Here is a 9,757-nt window from a genome sequence, read left to right on the forward strand (position 1 = left end):
CTCCAGGGAGTCAAAGAGGATACAAACAAATAGAAAAATATTCCGTGCTCACGGATAGGAAGAATCAATATCATGAAAATGGCCAAAGTAATTTACAGATTCATGGCTATTCCCATCAAACCAACATAGACATTCTTCACAGAATTAGAGAGAAAAAAAAAAAAACTACTTTAAACTTCATATGGAAACAAAAAAGAGTCCGCATAACCAAGACAATCCTAAGCAAAAAGAACAAAGCTGGAGGCATCACACTGTCTGCCTTCAAACTATACTACAGGCTACAGTAACCAAAACAGTATGGTACTGGTACCGAAAGGGACATAAAGATCAATGGAACAGAATAGAGACCTCAGAAGTAAGACCACACATCTACAACCATCTGTTCTTTGACAAACCTGACAAAAATAAGCAATGGGGAAAGGATTTCCTATTTAATAAATGGTGCTGGGAAAACTGGCTACCTGTAAAATGGAAACTGGACCCCTTTCTTACACATTATACAAAAATTAACTCAAGATGGATTAAAGACTTAAACATAAAACCCAAAATTATAATAACCCTAGAAGAAAACCTAGGCAATACTATTCAGGAATAGCCATGGGCAAAGATTTTTTGATGAATTAACCAGAAGCAATTACAACAGAAGCTAAAATTGACAAATGGGATCTAATTAGAGAGCTTCTGCATAGCAAAAGAAACTATCATCAACATGAAGAGGCAACCTACCGAATGGGAGAAAATTTTTGCAATCTAGCCATCTGACGTCTAATATCCAGAATTTACAAGGAATTTAAATTTACAAGAAAAAACAATTTACAAGAAAAAAACAACCCCATCAAAAAGTGGGCAAAGGATATGAACAGACACTTCTCAAAAGAAGGTATTTATGTGGCCAACAGACATGAAAAGATGCTCATCATCATGGTCATCAGAGAAATGCAAATCAAAATCACAATGAGATACCATCTCACGCCAGTGAATGGCGATTATTAAAAAGTCAAGAAACAACAGACGCTGGAGAGGCTGTGGAGAAGTAGGAATGCTTTTGCACTGTGGTGGGAATGCAAATTAGTTCAACCATTGTGGAAGACAGTGTGGAGATTCCTTAAGTATCTAGAACCAGAAATACCATTTGACCCAACAATCCCATTATGGGTATATACCCAAGGAATATAAATCATTCTATTATAAAGACACATGCACACATATGTTTATTGCAGCACTATTCACAATAGCAAAGACATGGAACCAACCCAAATGACCATCGTTGATAGACTGGATAAAGAAAATGTGGTACATATACACCATGGAATACTATGCAGCCATAAAAAGGAATGAGATGATGTCTTTTGCAGGGTCGTAGATGAAACTGGAAGCCATCATCCTCAGCAAACTAACACAGGAACAGAACACCAAACACTGCATGTTCTCGCTCGTAAGTGGGAATACTTGAACAATGAGAACATATGGACACAGGGAGGGGAACAACACACACAAGGATCTGTTGGAGGTGGGGGGCGCAAGAGGAGGGAGAGCATCAGGACAAATAGCTAATTCATGTGGGGTATAAAATCTACGTGATGAGTAGGTAGGTGCAGCAAGCCACCATGGTGCACATAAACCTGTGTAACAAACCTGCATGTTCTGCATGTGTATCCTGGAACTTAAAGTAAAAAACACGAAACAAACAAAAAATCATTGTAGATTGGATAATATATGGGTGTGGGAATAAGAAGTAATAAATAATTATGTAAAAATTATAGTGGCCTTGCTCAGATAATGATCACTATATGCCCTGAAATTATGGCTATGAACAACTCAACACTTTGTCTAAATCAATAAAGAAAAAATACAAGTGTTTTGGAGTTAGAGGGTTGTGAAAGTTCACCAAAGCACTTTCCTTTCATGCTGTGTAAATTGCTGCAAGTTCATTAGGTATCTGAAAAACATGTCATGTGGACAATGCCTATCTTACCTTGAGCAGACAGAGCACTTTTTGTTTACACACACATATACAGTAGGTTCATTTGTTCATATTGGTGATAAGTTAGAGAAAAATTAGCGAATAATTTTATTTAATATAGTGAATTGGCATTTCTAATTCTTAAAAATGTTAGCAACCATTTTTATAATTATATTTTTAATATATTCTCATCTGTCAGTAATGTTTTGTAGAACTTCACATTCAGTATTTTACATGTGTAAAATAGTAGTTCAAACCATTTTTCAATCTACCTATGTGTGGCCCTCTTTCCCATCATTTACTCCAGAGATCCTCTTACCTTTTCCCAGGAGTGTATCTGCCTCCTCTCTAACCAGTATTAATAGAAACAGTGAGAAAAATATTAAAAGAAATAAGAATTCTGTAGTTCAGTGAGTCACTCTGTTGGTAGCACAACTATTTAGCTTTTCCAAATATTGGCTTGCTTATCTTCGCCAGCCTATTAACTTTTCCTGGTGATTTTCATAGCTTTGATTCTATCAATTTGCCCACTTCCCGACACTTGTTCTGAGCATTAAGCACTCTACCTGGTTCTTAATTGATCTTCATTTAAAGCATTTATCTTACTGATAGAATTTCTAAGCCTGTACTTACTTTCATTTCTCCCCTAATTGTGTCAAGTAGATCTGAATTATCTTTTAAAAGGGATAAATGTAATATCATTGCGCTTCCTGATAGCTATTCCCACTGCACTCATTCTGCATCACTACTTCTGGATGAATGAGCTCTATTTTATGACTTAAATATTAAAGAGGCCCTCTTCCTTTTGCTTCTGAAATGAACCAGGCAGCAAGATCTAGATCCACAAAATTGAAGATTTCAGAATTAATAGAACAAACACAATTTTTATCTTCCTCTTGCAAAATCCCTGCCACACTGAATGTATATTGCAATGAAAAGGACCCAGCTCCTACAGATTGTGATTTTTGTCCTGTAAAATACTGCCTCTAAGTCTGATATTATATTGGGAACACAGACTCCACTTATATGCAATAACTTCAAAATATTTTTGACAGTTATTTTTTCTCTTCATTTTTTCTCCCTAAGATTTTATAACTACAAAATTACCCTTGGAAGTAGTTGGTCCAGAAACACTGAAGGTTTGTATAAACTTTCCACCCTGTCTCTTCTATCACATAGCAATGACTGATAAACTAGAAAATTTAAAGAAGATATAAAGGCTAAAATCCATGACAAACATCTCAGTGGACTAGTCTAAATGGAAGTGCAAAACAGTAAATGTGCACTGAAGTACAAAACCAACCAAGTTGTACATGACTGAATATACGCATAGATGGCCAGGAATTCAGTTCCTACAAAGAGAATTAGAACCAATGTGTATTGACTCTTGCCAAAAAGTAGAGACCATCTTGGCTATGAAAATAGTCCTGGTCACAGCTCCCACTACAAAATGAAAACTTAAAAATAATGATAATTTTAAAAGCTGGGATCTACTTTTTAGGGTCAAGGAAAGTTGAAAGTTTTGCACTGAGTTACTTGAGATAATGGGAGAAAACTCAGACAACTGTGAAGTCCCCACAGGTAACTCAGGAACTGGATAGTTTGCCCGGTTAGGATTAGAGACTTGAGATGTCTTATGTAGCAATAAACTGAAGCTATCAGTGGCATACAAAGAAAACCCAAAGAAAGCAGAAAGGAAATAATAAGTACTAAAGGTAAAATCAGTAATTTAAAAAAGAATACATAACCCAATAGAATCAAAGGTTAGTTCTCCAAAAAGACAAATAAAATGGATGAACTTTGGCTTAAATAAATAAAAATAATTAATACTAAATTATTAATGTATTATAGCATATATGTTTGTATTGCAATATTAAATACAAAATTTAAAATGAATAAAGAGAAAAACAAATTACTGACAGTAGAAATAAAAATGAGAACATAATCATAGATCCTACAGGCATTAAAAAGGCAATACATGATGCCTAAAATTTACATGGAAAGGCAAGTGACATACCTAAGGCAATGTTACAAAGGAAGAATAGAGTGGGAGCAAACATCCTGCTGGAATTGAGAAAATACCACAGAGCTGAAAACAGCATCAAGCGATACTGACAGAGGGATCAACACATAGATCAATGGAATAGCATAAAAAACACATAATAAGTGTCCCACACAAATCTTGTCAAACTGATGGGTTTTCTTTGTTTGTTTTGCTCCTTTTTTTTTTTTTTTTTTAAATAGATGAGTCTTGCTTTATTGCCTAGGCTGGAGTGCAGTGGTGCGATCATAGCTTACTGTCATCTTAAATTCCTTGGCTCGGCCAGGCATGGTGGCTCACGCCTGTAATCCCAGCACCTTGGGAGGCCAAGGCGGGTGGATCACGAGGTCAGGAATTCAAGACTAGCCTCGCCAAGATGCTGAAACCGCGCCTCTACTAAAAATACAAAAAAATTGGCTGGGCGTGGTGGCGGGCACCTGTAATGCCAGCCACTCAGGAGGCTGAGGCAGAAAATTGCTTGAGCCCGGGAGGTGGAGGTTGCAGTGAACCAAGATCGCGCCACTGCACTCCAGCCTGGGCAACAGAACAACACTCATCTAACAAACAAATTCCTGGGCTCAAATGATCCTCCTGCCTCAGCCCCCTGAGTGGCTGGGACTACAGGTGTGCGCTGCTATGCCCAGCTAGTATTTTTTATGTTTTAAAATTTTTTGTAGAGACAGAGTTTCACCATCTTCCCCAGGTTGGACTCGAACTCCTGGGCTCAAGCAGCCTTCCTGTCTTGGCCTCCCAGAGTGCTAGGATTACAGGCATGAGCCACCATACCCAGGCCCAAATAATTTTTAACAAAAGTGCAAAAACAGTTGAATGAAAGGATAGCCGTTTCAACAATTGGTGTTGGTCCAATTGGTCAACATGGCCAAAAAAATAAAAAATAAAAAAAAAAATAAATACATAAATAAAAAACAAATAAAATAACAATAAAAATATCTTAAGAAATATACCTTATAACATTAACTTACAATGAATCATGGACTTATGTGTAAAATGTAAAACTAAAACACTTTTAGAAGAGAGGAGAAAAGAGACTTTGAGGTTTGGGGCTAGGCAGTTTTTAGAGTTGACACCAAAAGCATGAGTTAAAAAAGAAAAAACTGATAAATTGGATATTATAAAAATTCAAGCTGTTTTGCTATAAAAGACCCTGGTAAGAGTATGAAAACCCAAGCTACATACTGGGAGAAAATATTTACAAACCGTGTATCTGACAAGGGACCTATATCTATAACATATAAAGAACTCTGAAAATGTAAGAGTAATAAACAAAACAATCCAACTAGAAAATATACAAAAGACATGAACAGGCAGTTCCCCAAAAAAAGATATAAAGATGCCAAATAAGCACATGAAGATATTCCATATTACTAGCCACTAGGGAAATGGAAACCAAAATAATGAGATATCACTACAAACCTATTATAATAGCTAAAATAACAAAAATTTAAAATAGTAATAACACCAAATGCTGGTGAGGATGTGGAGAAACTAGATTACTTATAAATTGCTGGTAATCATATAAAATGGTACAGAATTCTAGAAAATAGTTTGGTAGTTTACTATAAGAATAAACATAAACTTATCCTAAAGACCTGCCAATTACACTCTTAGGCATATATCTCAGAGAAACCGAAAGTGACATTCACATAGAAACCTGCATGTAAATGTTCATAACAGCTTTATTGATAATAACTCAAAAACTGGAAACAATTCAGATGCCCTGTCATAGGTGAATGGTTATACAAATTGCGATACTTCCATACAACAGAGTATTACTTAGCATTAAAAGACACAAAATATTGGTAACACTCAATAGCTTAGATGTATCTTTGAATGAAAATAGCCAATCTAAAAAGGTTACACACTGTATAATTCCATTTATCTAACTTTTGACATAAAATTATAAAGATAGAGAACAGATTAGTGGTCACCATGGTTAGAATTGGAAAGAGAGACAGGCACGGCTATAAAGAGGCAGCACAAGGAAGCTTTGTATCATGAAAGAGTTTGCATCCCCCATTGTGGTGATGGTGACACCAATCTATTTATGTGACAAAATTGCATAGAGCTACACACCCACTGGCTCTCACGCTCTCTCTCTCTCTCTCTCTTTCTCCTCCCCCCCACTCTTGAATAAATGGGAGCGTGTAAAACTGGTAATATTCAAGTAATCTCTGTGGATTGTATCTATGTTAATTTCTGGTTTTAATATTGTGCTATAGATATGCAAGATTTTACCATTGGGAGAAACTGGGTGAGAGTCAACGAGACTTCTATGTACATTTTTTTTTACAACTTCTTGTGAATCTATAATTATTTAAAGGAAAAATTTAATCGCCTCCCTTCCCCAAAAAGACAGTCAACTGATTTTGAAAAACATCAGTCAATACATTTGACAATCGACATGAAATGGACAAAGTTCTGAAAAAACTGAACTTTAAAATCATGCAAAACAGCCAGTATAAGCCTGTGTTTTTCTAAAAATAAATTTAAGCTGTTACTTACAAACTTTCTCAAATGAAAACCATATGGCATTGCAAGAGAATTCTATCAAACATATAAGCAACAACATATCTTCTAGAGAATAGAAAAGGAAAAAAAAAGTTTCCAAATTAATTTTTGAGGCTACTATAACCTGATACTGAAACTTATGTCATTACAAGAAAGGAAAACTGCAGATCAAAATCTCTTATGATTATGGATACAAAAATCTAAAGGAATCTTATAAAAAATTAATTCAGCAATATATATATAAAGTTTAATGCATCAAGACCAAGTGGGTTTTATTTTAGGAATTCAAAGTTGATTAAAAGGTGAAACTCAATCAATGTAACTCCAAATTTCAACAGAAAATGGAAAAAGTATATAAGCATATCAACAGATGGAGAAAAATATATTTGGAAAATTTGACAGTCATTCATAATAAAACTTCTTAGAAAGATAAATGAAGTAATCCTTCTAAAGAGTGGTTAAAAACAAACCTACAGCCAACTCCATACTTAGTGGTAAAATACTAATAGATTTCTCCCTAAGGCCAAGAATAGAATTAGAACATCTGTTATCACTTCTTCTATCCAATAATATATGGGATTTTCCAGCCAGTGATGGATAAGAAAACTTGTTAACGAATCAGGTATAAATATTAGAAAGCAAGAAATACAATCAGTTTACAAAACAGACAACACAATAGTGTATGTAGAAGAGTTAAACTGCTATACTGTTAAAGAATTTCCAAACTTAAAAGTATTGAGTGATTTTAGAAAGTAGGCTGAATGCATACCATATTTTTTATACCATCAATAAGCAAATAGAAAATAAAATATACAAATAATATCATGTGAGGAACATAAAATGCCAAATATCTATAAACAGAATGTTTGAGAGGTTGATATTGAAGACTACAAATAAATTGCTGTTGAGAGGCTGAAGAAGACCTCCTTAAATGGAACAATATAAAATGTTCATGTTAAAGCTTTGCTAGTATAAAGTTGTCAGTTTCCTCCACAATGATTTATACATTCAGTGCAACTGTATAAAAACACTTGTAGTCATATCTTGTGGAAACTGACAAACAGATTCAAAAATCATGAGGAAATACAAGAAATCAAGTGTATCTAAGGTGGCTTTCAGGAAGAACAAAGCTAGGAGACTGACCATGTCAGACATGAAGACATTAAAAACTGTAGGTATTAACATGCATGATACTGGAAAAAAATAAATAAATAGAATAAAGAGGCCAGAAACCAATATAAATAAATGTAGTCTCCTGTTTTATAGGTGGCAGTGATGAAAGACTGTCTTTTTGATAAACAAAGCTGAGTCAATTAGGTATCTATCTATATGCAGACAAAAAACAAACTTTCCCTGTATCTTTTTCAAAAATCGATTTCAGATCTGAATGTGAAAGACCAAACAATAAAACTTTTATAATAAAACATAGGTATATGCCTATGCATTATGCAAATATTTCTTAAATTAGACAGATTATATTACTCATAAAAGAAAAATGATAAATTTTTGTATTTAAATTATGTTCACCAAAAGATAGCATTAAGAGAGGGAAAGCAAACTAAAAATTTGGAGGATGCATATGCAGTACATATATCTCACAAAGAACCTACAAACAATATAACAATGATTTCTGCAAAGAAAACTACAGTCAATCTAAAAGAAAAGAGTAACATTTGAACAGGCACTTTACAAAAGATGATCTCCAAGTAGGCAACAGACATATGAGAAAGTATGCAATATCATTAGTCAGCATGGAAATGCAAATTAAAGTCAATATGAGGTATCAATATGTAACCACAAGAATGACTAAAATGAAATACCTAGGCAAGACCAAGTATTGTCAAGAATGCAGAGCAGGCCAGATGCAGTGGCTCACGCCTGTAATCCCATTACTTTGGGAGGCCAAGGCGGGTCGATCATGAGGTCAGGAGATCGAGACCAACCTGGCTAACACGATGAAACTCCGTCTCTACTAAAAATACAAAAAATTAGCCGGATGTGGTGGTGGGCACCTGTAGTCCCAGCTACTTGGGAGGCTGAGGCAGGAGAATGGTGTGAACATGGGAGGTGGAGCTTGCAGTGAGCCGAGATTGCACCACTGCACTCCAGCCTGGGCAACAGAGCGAGACTCCATCTCAAAAAAAAAAGAATGTGGAGCAAAAGGAATTTTCATATACTGCTGGTGAGATACATAGTTATAGAAGAGAAAAACCTGCCAAAAAGCAAAGTCAAAATAAAATATTGAAAGGAGAGGAGAAGGGTAGAGGAGGAAGAGAATGGGAGATATAGTTAAAACACATACAGAGAAACATACTTGAATTACAAGTCTTCTTGTTAGAAGACAGTAGAACAATTTTGAAAACAAACAACAAAAACCTGTCAGCCCACCATTCTATAGCCAGAAAAATTATTTTTCAAAAGTGAAGGCAATGATATTTTGAGATGAACAAAAAGCTGAAATAATTTATTGAAAGCTATATATCACCTCCCCAGTTTACTCAAACTGAAGACTTGCAGCCATGAGAGCAGTGATTTGCATAATAACATTTCCAATGTATGGAACTGCATAGAGATAAAGAATATACTATTATTTTAAAATAATTTAGCACTGACTCTGCTGGCTTTGTGAGCCTACTCATTCCAAAACGGTGGACGCTAAGACTGTGGTAGGCTGGGTGCTGTGGCTCAGGCCTGTAATCCCAGCAGTTTGGGAGGCCGAGGCAAGAGGATTGCTTAAGCCCAGGCATTTAAGACCAGCCTGGGAAACATAGCAAGACCTCATCTCTACAATAATTGAAAAATTAGCCAGGCATGATGGCAATCACTTGTGGTCCCAGCTACTCAGGAGGCTGAGGTGGTAGAAGCACTTGAGTCCAACGGGTCCAGGTTTTGGTAATCCACGATAGTGCCACTGCACTCCAGCCTGGGTGCAAGAGTGAGACCCTGTCAAAAAAGAAAGAAAGAAACAAAGAAGAAAGAAAGAAGACTATGGGCCGGGCGCAGTGGCTCAAGCCTGTAATCCCAGCACTTCGGGAGGCCGAGACGGGCGGATCACGAGGTCAGGAGATCGAGACCATCCTGGCTAACACGGTGAAACTCCGTCTCTACTAAAAAAAAAACAAAAAAACTAGCCGGGCGATGTGGTGGGCGTCTGTAGTCCCAGTTACTCGGGAGGCTGAGGCAAGAGAATGGCGTAAATCCGGGAGGCGGAGCTTGCAGTGAGC

Source organism: Colobus angolensis, unplaced genomic scaffold, assembly GCF_000951035.1.
Source record: "Colobus angolensis palliatus isolate OR3802 unplaced genomic scaffold, Cang.pa_1.0 Scaffold14, whole genome shotgun sequence".
Lineage (NCBI taxonomy): Eukaryota > Metazoa > Chordata > Mammalia > Primates > Cercopithecidae > Colobus > Colobus angolensis.